Below are 13,758 nucleotides of genomic sequence, written 5' to 3'. Positions count from 1 at the left end.
GCTTCGGTTAACATCCTTCTCCCTCAAGTATGACAAACATGGAGACCTGCAGGCCTCCACGCAGCGCCAGGTTCGATGCTACGAGCTGCCTCATGTGGTGATGACGCCATTCCCCAACGATATCAAGGCGTTCTGGATGTAATTCGCCGCACGCAAACTGTATCCTGATAATACTCCAGGCGTTCGACAATGATGTAAACTACAAGCATTTACTTTCATCATTATCTTTGTAAGTGTGCGGGAGCTGTATGACTCTCTCTAACCAACATCTAAGAAGAACTCCATAGTCAACGGTTCTTCGTTCTCTAATGTTCCATTGTCTTTGTCTCCCACCTGGTTCGCACTGGTTTTTGCCTTTTTCTTCTCTTCACCCAAATGCTGGCACAGCCTTCTGACAAGTAGTTGACGTATCTGCTGCTGCAGTGCCGCTCGAGAAACATTTATACTATATTAATAATTACTTCCTTGCATTTTGTATTTTAATATTTGCTTCTTTACATTTTGTAATATTTGTTTATCATATGCGTGACAATCTGTTCAGTTTATTTTGTTAAGACCACAACTTTAACTTACTTTAGGCTGCAATCACTTAAAATTTGCCAATGATAATCATTAAAGATGGAAATAACTCAGCTGAGTGGTGTTACATGGCTCTTATGCAAGTAATAGTCAACTCTTACACTCTTATTAACAGCATGCTCCCTGACATAGTTTCGGTTGCATGACACATGATGCTCTTAAATTCTCTTTCCTGATTGTACATCGAGTATACTAGATACAACTTGCATTGGGTTATACTTGGTACAAAGAATCCCTTTCCTGTCGCTCCAATTGCTTTATTTATCTGAGAAGATGATATGTATCTTCACGCGGTTGAGTCAGCTGGGTAGACACAACTTGAGGATTCAAAAGGTTAGTAGTTTCTTTTTTCCTTGTTACTTGTAGCATTTGTGCAGAGGTTTATGTTGATTTTCTCCTGCAAATCATATTTTAGCATGAAAAAATGTAATTATAGTTTCTGGTATGTTGAAAAGTTCTGATGTTGATTTCCATTGAACTGAGATAGCATGGTGTGATTGGTGTCAGGCTAGCAATTAGTCCCACACCTTAAAAATTCGAGCTGCAGAGTGCAGGTTATCGAACTCCAATCTCCAAACCGGAGAACTTGGGAGAGTGCCTGTGCAATTCATAGGTCTTCCCTTGTGCTTCTCTCCGCGTAAACCCAAAGCATTTTCTCCACAATCCTCTAACAGGCATGGAGATGTTTCCATCCCTTAGGGCTCCTTTGATTCATAGGATTGACATAGGAATTATGTAGGATTTGAATCCTATGGGAAAGTTTCCTATACAAGCCATTTGATTCATAGGAACACATCCTATAGGAATTATTCCTATAGGAATCTTGTAGTGCAAATTCTATAGGAAAAAAGCATTAGCTCATACCTCATGAAAAAATTTCTTTGCTACAATCAAAGACACACCATATTCCTATAGGATTCAACTTGGCATGACATTCCAATCCTACACCTTTCCTATTCCTACACTCTTCATATTCCTACGAATCAAAGGAGCCCTTACCGTTTTTCTTCTCTGTTGGTGGTCTGCTTGCCAACGTCATCAAGGATGGCTGTGCCAGCGCTTGCACAGCCGTGGCAACATTGCTTCTTTCAGGATTCAGGTGCTTGACCAAAAATGACACAACTACACTACCCAGATATGGATCTGTCGTACTTGTTCATCAAAACATTGGGATAGTGGCTTCACTACATCATTCATGGGTAGTAAGTTGCAAGCATTAGCAGAATCAAAACCGAGCTAACCAGGACAGAAGAAATGATGTACTAACAGTTTCAGCATGTATTGTATAACTTAATATAAACATTTAATCTAGTGTCAGAAATTCAGAATGAATTCTGTATCGCTTCGAATAACTGTTCTGGAAAGTGTTTGTGCGTTTGTTCCAGGTCAAAGAACTGTGAAAAAAGAATTCAAATCCAACAATATATATCTTAATAGCGTACCAAATCAACTACTCCCTACTTTAGACAAATCTGAGTAATCCTTCTGTGGATGGAGGAAGTACAAATTGTTTTCCTCACACTGCAGCTCCCATCAAAACAAAAGAACAAACCACATTTTTAAAAAAAAGTTTGCCAACTTATTTTTATCGTGAGGTTTCTTCCTTCCCTTATTACGCTTATCAACACGAAGATCATGATACATATTATTTATTGATTGATGCCGACTGTGGATACATGTATACTGAAATAAGGAGAAATTCTGCCAGTCCATATGAATATGGCATTTCCTTCTTTATACCATGTAAAGGTCGGTTATGGGCTATTATTTGTTTGATATGAGGTTGACTGGTCATTCATTTGCACACGGAGTCTCCTCTCATGCTTGATATTTCTCTCAGTGACTCTTATTGATAAAGTTAACCATGGAGCTTGAGCGTGGACTTGACATGTCCTGCAAACATGAGGTCGGCTTTGATACGAATTTTGACCACAAGATGATTTGGAAGGTCTAAAACTTGAGATTAGCTTGGATACGAATTTTGATCACGAGATGATTTGGAAGGTCTGATGCAGAGTATTTCAATGGTGCCCACCCATTCCAAAGTTGTGTTTTGACCACAAATTTCTTGTTGAATACTGGATCCATTGGTATCAAGTTTGTATCAATAGTTCCATATATTGTTGGATTTGCTGTTTACAAATTTTGAAAATCTTGGACGCCTTACACAACTCAACGGTAGGTGCACTGATTAGTATTTGACTCCATTGCTGTTGAGGAGAAAACCTTTGGTGGAGTTGAGTAGAGATGGCAAGCAAACATGAGGCAGGCCTATATCCTGGTTTGACGTTTAGATTTTTGTAAGTACGGGGAAATGAATCAATGCCTATACAAGTACAAAAACACTGGTGTGGAATACAGTGAAACGAAGAAATTCATCCTAACCTACCCTCTACACACACGCACCACCAACATAAACGAGTCAGAGACAACAACAGTATGCAGGAGGAGAGGAGCAAGAGTGGTTAGCCTCCGGTGACAAGTAAGGTTTGAGGGTAGGAGGGGGGCACCCCGACGCGGTCAACCTCTGATTTGATGGTGGTGGGCAGGGTTGGATATTGAACGGGAGGGTACCACATGGACTGATTTGAAATAAAGGCTATATGCATCAATGGATGCAAGAGCTTGTGCTTCCATAGACCGTCAGATTAAAACATTTTCCTGAGTGAAACACAAGGATGACTTACACTAGTAGGAAAACCATTATAGGCGGAGCTTAGTTCTGTGGCGCACCATTAAAAATGCGCCACAGAAATTTATTTTGTGGCGCACCTGGCAAGGTGCGCCACAGAAATAGCTTAATTTTGTGGCGCACCATGGAACACTGCGCCACAAAAACTTTGTGGGGCCCACACCCTGTCACGCCCAATCATTGGTTTCACTTTTTCTACGGCGCACTGCACTTGGTGCGCCACAGAAATAACGTATTCTGTGGCGCACTGGCCTAGGTGCGCCACACAAATGACGTGTTCTGTGGCGCACTGGCTTCGGTGCGCCACCGAAATAACGTGTCCTATATCATGGCCGTACCCCTCCCTCGCCCGTATACCACTCTCTCCCCTCTCCCCTCTCCCCGCGCCGCCGCCTTCCATGGCGAGCGCTGCCGTCGCCGCCGCCTTCCTCCGCGAGGGCCGCATGCCGCCACGCTCCACCCATCCCCGCCACCAGCAGCACAAGCCGCTGCGGCGTGGAGGAGGAGGGGCCGGCGCGGCGTCAAGGTGGAGGAGCCGCCGCCGCGTCAGCCGCCGCGACCTCCACCCCTCGCCGTCGTCGTCGGTGAGCTCCTCCACAACTCGCCGTCGTCGTCGGTGAGCTCCCTCCCCTCCCCTCCCTCTTCCTCTCCCGCGCGAGCACAAAGTGCTCGATGAAATGCTGCTGTGATTTTGTGCTCGCTGTTGTGCTCGATGAAATGCTGCTCGTGCTCCCCTTTTCTTATTCCGTATAACTTGGCTAATTACATGGATTGAATTATGATCCCATTGATGCCATTTATCCGGTATGTGCACATGGATTGAATTATGATCCCATTGCTTGCGCTTGTTGCCTGTCAAGCACCGCATGAAAGCCTTGATTAAGTGCTTTACCGAAGCTTTGGCTTTAGTGAAGTGTCATGTGCAGGTCATGCTGCTATTGCTTGATTAATTGGTGCTATGCTTGTTACCGATGGAGCTATAGTTGATTAATTGGTGCTATGCTTGTTACCGATGCTCGCTATATTGCTTGATTAATTGGTGCTATGCTTGTTACTGATGCTGCTATATTGCTTGATTAATTGGTGCTATGCTTGGTACTAAATTGGTGATATGCTTGGTACTAAATGGACATGCTATATGAACACCAGCTACTAGCAGTGACACCCTATATTGGCTCTATATATATCTGCTCCAAAGGTTCCATTTGGAGCCTGGATTGCTAGTGGTTATTGTCAACTTATATCACTTGCTATGCCTGTGTGTGGCTTACTGGATCATATGTACCTGTTGTTTGTGGAGGTTTACTGCCACTTGTTATTGATGAACCATGTGATGGTAATGATTCAATTTAATTCAATGATGTTAATTTGATTTCCATCCTTTGTTGGAAATAAATCCATGTCTGAACTTGTACAAGGTAATGAAGACTTGCTCACTTGGTATTGCTTGCTAGTTGGACATTTGGTTGGTTTTGATGCTACTCGGTTCATTTAAATGCATGAAATGCTACTATGGTATGCTACTGTGGTATCCTTGTGAAGAAAATGATGGATTCTTGTGAGCTTATGGTATGCTACTATGCTACTGTGGTATCCTTGTGAAGATTTACTTGATGGATTCTTGTGAGCTTATGGTATGCTACTATGCTTATAATGCTCTGATTAGTGGGGATGCTTACTCGGATCATGTGCATATAGTTCATATAGTTCCCTAAAAAGAAAGAATGCTCCCGGCCGGATGCTTGATGTCTTGGCTCAGCCAATGATGCAAAGGCTGAGGCAAAAACTTGGATAAGAACGAGATACTAAAATGTGTGATTTAAATGGAATGCTTATGATGGTATACTAAAATAGAGATATTCACATTAGGGAATCATGTAAATGAATGCCACTGTGGTATCCTTTTCTTGTTGGCTTTGATGAAAATAGAGATATCCACGAGTAGGGGATCATGTAAATGAATGCCACCGTGGTATCCTTTGAAGAAAAAGGACTCGTTTCGATGGTTTTAAAAGGCTAGGTGGTGCTAGGTGATTCGAGTTGGCTACCAAGACTTGTCTCATCCGGTTAGCTCGGGATATGCTATGTGTTGTTGCTTGTTTAGGCATATCTATCACTTACTGGATTTACCTGGTTCTTGATTGGCCTCTCTTTTGCCAAGCATCACTTGGTCTATATACCAAGTGATGAATAATCCCTTTGGAGCATCTCGCTCCATGCATGCTATGCGTGTTTGAGCATCTTGACTTATGTCACCATGGTTGCTGGTTTGTTGGTGTTTTTGTACTTGCCGATGATTAGATGGTTGGTCGATCACTCGTACACTCGGGGTGGAGCAAGTGAGCTCGGTGTGATGGCACAAATATCAATATTTTGTGCATCCTACCTGGCCTCACTTACTCCATCCCCGGATGTTAATATTTGTTTCGACCAACAAAGTATGAGGCATTCCATTTAGTTCATACTAGCTACTTCTTAATTGCATTGGCCTTTCTTCCATTTTAGTGCCGATGATTAAATTGTTTGGTCACTTGTAAACTTCGGGGTGGGGCCGGTGAGCCCAGTGCGATGACACAAATATCAATCTCTTGTGCATTCTACCCGGCCTCACCGACCCCATCCCGGAATGTTAATATTTCTTTCGACCAACAAAGTATGAGGCATATGATATCTAGTTGAGATACCACTTGGCTCTTTCTTCCATTTTAGTGCCGATGATTAGAATGTTTGGTCACCTATACGCCGCAATATACTTTGTAGACGGGCCCCCCTTTCCCCGGCCGCCGTTCCGTGAACGAGTCTTTGACGAGACAACAACGCCGACCTGCCTCTCCGGTGCATCACCACTTTTCTTCTCTCGCCGTCCAATACGTGAACGAGTCCATAATGCAAAGACGGTGTCAGCTGATACGCGTACAACACGCGTCCGTTGGGAACCCCAAGAGGAAGGTGTGATGCGTACAGCGGCAAGTTTCCCCTCAGTAAGAAACCAAGGTTTATCGAACCAGTAGGAGCCAAGAAGCACATCGAAGGTTGATGGCGGCGGGATGTAGTGCGGCGCAACACCAGGGATTCCGGCGCCAACATGAACCTGCACAACACAACCAAAGTACTTTGCCCCAACGAAACAGTGAGGTTGTCAATCTCACCGGCTTGCTGTAACAAAGGATTAGATGTATAGTGTGGATGATGATTGTTTGCAGAAAACGAGTAGAACAAGTATTGCAGTAGATTGTATTCAATGTAAAAGAATGGACCGGGGTCCACAGTTCACTAGAGGTGTCTCTCCCATAAGATAAATAGCATGTTGGGTGAACAAATTACAGTCGGGCAATTGACAAATAGAGAGGGCATGACCATGCACATACATGATATGATGAATATTGTGATATTTAGTTGGGCATTACGACAAAGTACATAGACCGCTATCCAGCATGCATCTATGCCTAAAAAGTCCACCTTCAGGTTATCATCCGAACCCCTTCCAGTATTAAGTTGCAAACAACAGACAATTGCATTAAGTATGGTGCGTAATGTAATCAATAACTACATCCTCGGACATAGCATCAATGTTTTATCCCTAGTGGCAACAAGCACATCCACAACCTTAGAACTTTCCGTCACTCGTCCCGATTTAATGGAGGCATGAACCCACTATCGAGCATAAATACTCCCTCTTGGAGTTAAGAGTAAAAACTTGGCCAGAGCCTCTACTAATAACGGAGAGCATGCAAGATCATAAACAACACATAGGTAATAGATTGATAATCAACATAACATAATATTCTCTATCCATCGGATCCCGACAAACACAACATATAGCATTACAGATAGATGATCTTGATCATGTTAGGCAGCTCACAAGATCCGACAATGAAGCACATAAGGAGAAGACGACCATCTAGCTACTGCTATGGACCCATAGTCCAGGGGTGAACTACTCACTCATCACTCCGGAGGCGACCATGGCGGTGAAGAGTCCTCCGGGAGATGATTCCCCTCTCCCGGCAGGGTGCCGGGAGGCGATCTCCCGAATCCCCGAGATGGGATTGGCGGCGGCGTCTCCGGAAGGTTTTCCGTATCGTGGCTCTCGATGCTGGGGGTTTCGCGACGAAGACTATATGTAGGCGGAAGGGCAGGTCAAGAGGCGACGCGAGGGGTCCACACAACAGGGCCGCGCGGCCAGGAGGTGGGCCGCGCCGCCCTGGCGTGTCGCCGCCTCGTCGCCTCAATTCGTTTCCCTTTCGGTCTTCTGGAAGCTTCGTGGTAAAATAGGCCCCTGGGCGTTGATTTCGTCTAATTCCGAGAATATTTCCTTACTAGGATTTCTGAAACCAAAAACAGCAGAAACAAAGAATCGGCTCTTCGGCATCTCGTTAATAGGTTAGTGCCGGAAAATGCATAAATATGACATAAAGTATGCATAAAACATGTAGATATCATCAATAATGTGGCATGGAACATAAGAAATTATCGATACGTCGGAGACGTATCGGCATCCCCAAGCTTAGTTCCTGCTCGTCCCGAGCGAGTAAACGATAACAAAGATAATTTCTGGAGTGACATGCCATCATAACCTTGATCATACTATTGTAAGCATATGTAATGAATGCAGCGATCAAAATAATGGTAATGACATGAGTAAACAAATGAATCATAAAGCAAAGACTTTTCATGAATAGTACTTTCAAGACAAGCATCAATAAGTTTTGCATAAGAGTTAACTCATAAAGCAATAAATCAAAGTAAAGGTATTGAAGCAACATAAAGGAAGATTAAGTTTCAGCGGTTGCTTTCAACTTATAACATGTATATCTCATGGATATTGTCAATGTAAAGTAATATAACAAGTGCAATATGCAAGTATGTAGGAATCAATGCACAGTTCACACAAGTGTTTGCTTCTTGAGGTGGAGAGAAATAGGTGAACTGACTCAACATCTCTACTACTTAAAAAGACTAAACTTGTTCCTTATTCTGCCTGCACTTCAATACGTCAAAATCTTCGTCGTAGTCGACCATTCCTTTCCGCATGGGCTCAACTGGGCCGAAGCCCAGCTACATACGTGAGCCCAACACCCGAAACCCTCGCCCCTGAACTCGTCATCCTCCTCCCCGTGCGTTGATTCCACGACTCGAGCCGCCGCGCTGCACGAGCTTGGCAGCCGCCGTCGCGCGAGTCTCCCCGACGCAGACGCCTCGATCCTGCACGCCCACGAGCCAGCACGCGAGGATGCTTCACGACCCTGCCAGTCGCCCGGCATCGCGCGAGTCTCCCGATGCCGCCGTCGCGCTGAGTCTCCCCGGCGCCGCCGCCTCGATCCTGCACGTCAACGGCCGCCATGAGCTAGCACGCGAGGCCGCCGCGCGAGCCTGCTCTTCGCCGTCGCGTGAGTATCCACGGTGCCGCAGACGTCGCGCGAGTCTCCCCGCTACCGCCGCCTCGATCATGTACGCCGTCGGCCTCATTTTTGTCATCGATGGAAAAAGTTGGGCGGAATTGGGCAGCGATTCGTTCGTGGATGTGGGTTGCTGACGTGTGGTATTCGTTTGTGCAGGTACCACCGTCGAATCGGCGACGAGGGCGCCAGAGCTGCTCGGCCTGGGGCTATTCCTCAAGCGCGTCAAGGTAAATCCACCACACACTAATTTCAATTCCTTATCCTTATTTGTCACGATTGAGGAAGTGCAACAATTGGGTAGACGAGAACCAGTGTTGAACTCGAAATCTGTGATTATTTTGTCAATATTAATCGTCTGAGCTCAAGGAGATCCCGGTGGTGATCATGTCGTTGGCGAACGTGCCCAACCGGATCAGGCGTTGCATGGAGGAGGGTGCCGAGGACTTCCTGCTCAAGCCTATCAGGCCTGCAGGTCAGTTTCGCCTCCACCCATCTCCAGTTCTTGGTCCAAGTTGATTCATCTGGCTGACAATCTTGTTCGTTGGATACAACATGCAAACAGAGTAGCTCCCTTATGGTTTGTACGCATATTTGTTTGCAATATATCAGAATTACAGTTCATATGGTTCTTAGCAATAGCTGCTGAGACTGCTGGGATATGAAGAAGTACAGATTATAGAACACCATAGAGGAGTATAGAAGTTTGCATTATAGAACACCTCGACAGAAATAATCATGTCAGTACAAGAATCAGTAATTCATATTTATATGAATGTATCTCCTTATCCGTGTTTTTGTAAAAGCGTTGTATCGCGGTATCCATATATCTCCGTATCCGGGCAACCTAGCTCATCTCAATTATGAAATCATAGAAGAACCAGTTTCATATTAAGCACACGACAAATGCTTGATATTTTTATAATTTAAATCTTACAAGTGTGAAACAAAATCAGTCAAATTTTGTCAATGGATCATCTTCAACAATTAATTTTTTTTGTAATTTTTCTTTTCATCTGTTTGTGCTTGGCTAAAATATCCTTCATCAACCAAACGATGCACTCTTAAATTGCTTTTACATCAGTTGATTTGTGCCATATATAAGATCAATGGAGTACAGGGAGGATGTATTCCGCAATTTATGATCTTTCATAACATTTGTTATTACTGTTATTACAATTGCAGGGATTTATTTTTAACAAACAAAGGCAACAAAAATACCCATGTCATCCTCAAACCGCACTCCATTTCAGGACATAACGAATGGGCAAAACCTAGGTGATTAACAACAGACCTTGCTATGCACTCGCTTATTATTTTGTGGTCGTATAGTAAATCGTGCCATAAATGCAGATATTAAAGAGGCCAAAAGGCAGAGGAATCGAGAATATTATGCAAAAAATAAAGGTGATATTTCAAAACGGCAGCGTCAAGCACAAGAACTTAAAAAACAAGCGGCTTCGAGGGATGCTCCGAATGACGATAACATGTCAAACGCCAGCTCCTGGACAATCCGGAGTCACCCAACTGAAATCCAAAACACCAGGTCATGTGTTCTTTACTTGCATATATAGAATTTTCATCTGCAATGATTTTTTTTGGTGAATTTGCATCTGCAATGATTTTTATAGATATGGCTCCACTTGTTCAACAGACTTATGCATCTCAATTCCCTCAATCAGAACCATCACGGTTTTATGCAGGTAGGTCACTAAACCATTTAGTTGGTAATATAACCTGTTATATCATGCTCTTCACTTTACATTTATCTTCAAATTCTTGTACCAATGTTTGACCTTTTCAGGTGTTAAAGGCGGAAAGCTACTGTGGGCTGCAGTAATGTTTCTCTCGATCAACTGGCAACATGTACCTTGCGATCTGATGAGTCTGGCTCGGGTACTGTCCTATCAAACACAGATCAAGGTCAACAGCAGCAAAGTGGCAAGAGTTGGTATGCTACATTGTCTGACAAGAAAAAGGCAGAGTACATACACATGCAGAGTTTAGCTCGCCAGCGAAAGAATGCTGCAACTCGAACACTGTTAATCATGCAAAAGTGTCTCCGATACAGTGTACCCCATTGAGCAACATAACCGTGTCGCTTGAAAATGGTACATAAACCTCTTTTGAGCCAATTTTTTAAAAGGTACATGACGTAATTGTTTCATGTGATATGTATTTCATCTCTATGTGCAGATGCAAGCCCGAAAAGTATGTGCACAATTAAACTGTTTCATGTGATATGTATTTCATAACTGGTAAGAACCTCAACCATGCTCAGTAATTAACTTTCTAACAATTTTCGTAAGCTAACATGGCAACCTGCGTGTGAACATTTTCTACTTCAGGGAGCGGGAAAACTTCCACGCGATGCAGCAAGTCAAAAATGCTTGATGAAGATGATGGTGATTGGCTACACAGTAATTTGGCTTGCATTCCTTCCACATCTTCAGGAGGACATGGGCAAAAGAGATTCGCTGAAAAAAGTGCATATTCCAATAAGAAACGACATCGTGATTCTTTTGAGCAGAAACGACAACGTGAAAGGAAACGATACTCATCAATGACAGATGGAGACAAGGAAATTTTCTTCCGCAATAACAGGGAGTACAAGAAATTAGTTCAGGAAAAGGATTCTCCCTTGACCACCTCACGTTGCACACCTGTCATACAAATACAAACACGCAAAACTAACCCAACATGTATTCTTTGTCACCTCACTATGTCAAATTAGTACATTTCAGATCTGATATTTAACTCATATACTTATTCGATGGAGTGCAGACCAAGTTCACACAAACACTGATGATGAGTCCGATCCTGCGGGCATTTTTGAGCCCTTACCAGTGTGAGTAGGTTTTTCATTGTTTGCTTGCACTAGAAAAGGTTTTATGATCTTTTGAAAAATATAGGGCAAACATTAGTTAACAGTTCTTTATTTTTTAAAGAGGTTTGATACACCTAAAAAAATTATTAGTATCAATTGTGAATAAGTACTTATTTCTGTCCAAAAGTAGATCATTTCTCTTCGATTTCTTTCGGGCATGTTTGGAGATCAGATAGTGAATATACTAACTCAAATGCTTCTTGCTGATATTTTCTCACTGTGAAAATAAATAGGAGAGAGATGTTATAGGAGATTGAGATTAGAAGTTGTTGCACAGATCCGCAAGATATCACATACTCAGAGTATAGAGAGGAGATGATGACCAAGGAGGTATTGAGGATGAACAGGGTAGAGTTGCACATGTGGGGTTGCTAGCCGTAGCTGAAAGCTGCCCTGATTTGGGTGTGGACATTACAAATGCAGCTCTAGAAGCCATTGGTACGTACAGTTTAAACTTGCAGGATTTTTGGATTGTCCTGCTTAATAGATAACTTATGGCAACGGCTGGACACTTTACTCTCTCGTTGTTCAGGTCGGTGACGATGGTGGTTGGCTCGAGTAGGGGGAGCTCCGGGCATCTGTCACATCTTCTCGTATTATTACAATTTGGTCATGATTGATTTTCTTCAGCAGCCACGGTAGTAAAATGTTCGATGTTTGTGTATGCATCTTCTATAGCTATTGTAAAATGCTGCTATGAAGGGAATCAAGTTTTATATCTTTATATTTTAGTGAACTTCTTGACTTCAATCTACAAATTAAGGAGATTAATAGCTAAGGATTTTTTATTTTTGAAGTAGATACGCATTGGCATTTCCATTTTTATTTGAGATAGATAAGCATTTTCTACTGGTTCTTCAATATATTCATTTTAAAAAGGATGCATTGTGAGCCTACTGGTTCTTCTATCTATGCTAAACTTGCGTTGTTCCCTTGTTAAAAAAAAACTTCTTGTTGCTTATTCAGTTTGACCATACGACCATTTTGTCATGTGGACTGATTTTATCATGTTATAAAATCTACTTGTTATTAGGACTCGCTGAATGTCAAATTCAGCAACCATGTTTACTTGAAAATAAACTGCTTATTTCCTATTGTGTTATTTGCATTCACTGAATGCCAAATTCAGCAACCATGCTTACTAAAAAGTAAACCCCTTATCTACACTACTACTTAAAAAGGAGGAACATGTTCCTTATTCTGCCACTGCAATCCTCTTCGTCGTCGCACTTCGTCGCGGCCGAATGGGCCAAGCCCAACAAATCCATCGCACACACTACATCGCCTCCCTCACGAACCATGGAACCAGCGCCACCGCTTCCTAGGGTTAGGCTCTGCCATCGTCGCCGCCAACTGTCTCTACTCTGCAGCTTCCTATGAGTATGGACATATTTGGAGCATTCATGTCCTTGTAAAATCTGACTAGGAACAACGTGTGTTGTCCAGTTAGTATGGCAATTTAAACTAAAATATTTAGATATGATTTATTAGTGATTCATATTGCTATTTTCACATTTCCAGGAGACACATTTCAATGTGAAATGTTGAATGGAAGACTTATCTTATGCGTACATCTTATGTGGCTTAGTTTTCATGCTAAAATTTTCATAACCATTTACATACAACTTTTTATCTTTAAAAAATTATAAGCATCTTATGTAGAGTTGTGTGGCAAGCCTTTTTTTTTGAGAGGCATGTAGTGGCAACTTATGAGAGGATATAAACAGTTTATAATAAGCTATTATATGCATTGCAGAAAATTGTCAATTGTCAATATAGTTTTATATAATACTAATAAAAAAATGCACAAAGTGTATAGAAAAGAACATAGTGTATAGGAAAGAGAGGCACTTTAATTTTGCAATTGACTTTTGCATTTTGTGTTATTTTTAAAGATTGTTGCATTCACAGTTGGTTTAACAACAAAACTATTCTTATTATTAACGTGGTTACATAAAGGTGTTGCTAACTATCTTAAATAAAAATGGCTAACATGGTTAGAATTTCCTAAATTGCACACGATAGAAGAGAGGGATGTGTATGTGCAATAAGAGATAAAGAACATACATGGTCATCAGAGGGGTTAAGACTTAAGAGTGGTTAGGAGAAAGGATAAAATATCAAAGTATAATGTTGGGTTGAATACTACAAACATCGTACTTATATCACGCAGTAAAATGAAATCACTGCACCTCTATTTA

General features: G+C 42.3%; 1 long non-coding RNA gene across 3 annotated transcripts; it reads left to right on the top strand.

Moving 5' to 3' along the window:
* The first annotated feature begins 9,027 nt into the window (after nt 1-9,027).
* On the top strand, nt 9,028-12,330 carry LOC124700125. Of its 3 annotated transcripts, XR_007001643.1 has the most exons (8): nt 9,028-9,145; nt 9,856-10,216; nt 10,325-10,373; nt 10,475-10,781; nt 10,867-10,928; nt 11,019-11,518; nt 11,791-11,995; nt 12,090-12,330. It is a non-coding gene; the product is annotated as an uncharacterized LOC124700125 (long non-coding RNA). The 3 variants fall into 3 exon arrangements; XR_007001644.1 differs by having other exon boundaries at nt 9,856-10,373; nt 11,835-11,995; XR_007001642.1 differs by having other exon boundaries at nt 9,856-10,373.
* The last annotated feature ends 1,428 nt before the right edge of the window (nt 12,331-13,758 follow it).

The sequence above is a fragment of the Lolium rigidum genome, chromosome 3 (assembly GCF_022539505.1).
Source record: "Lolium rigidum isolate FL_2022 chromosome 3, APGP_CSIRO_Lrig_0.1, whole genome shotgun sequence".
NCBI classification, from domain to species: Eukaryota; Viridiplantae; Streptophyta; class Magnoliopsida; order Poales; family Poaceae; genus Lolium; species Lolium rigidum.
The sequence above is the reverse complement of the archived record's forward strand: the minus strand, read 5'-3'. Positions and strand labels throughout refer to the sequence as shown.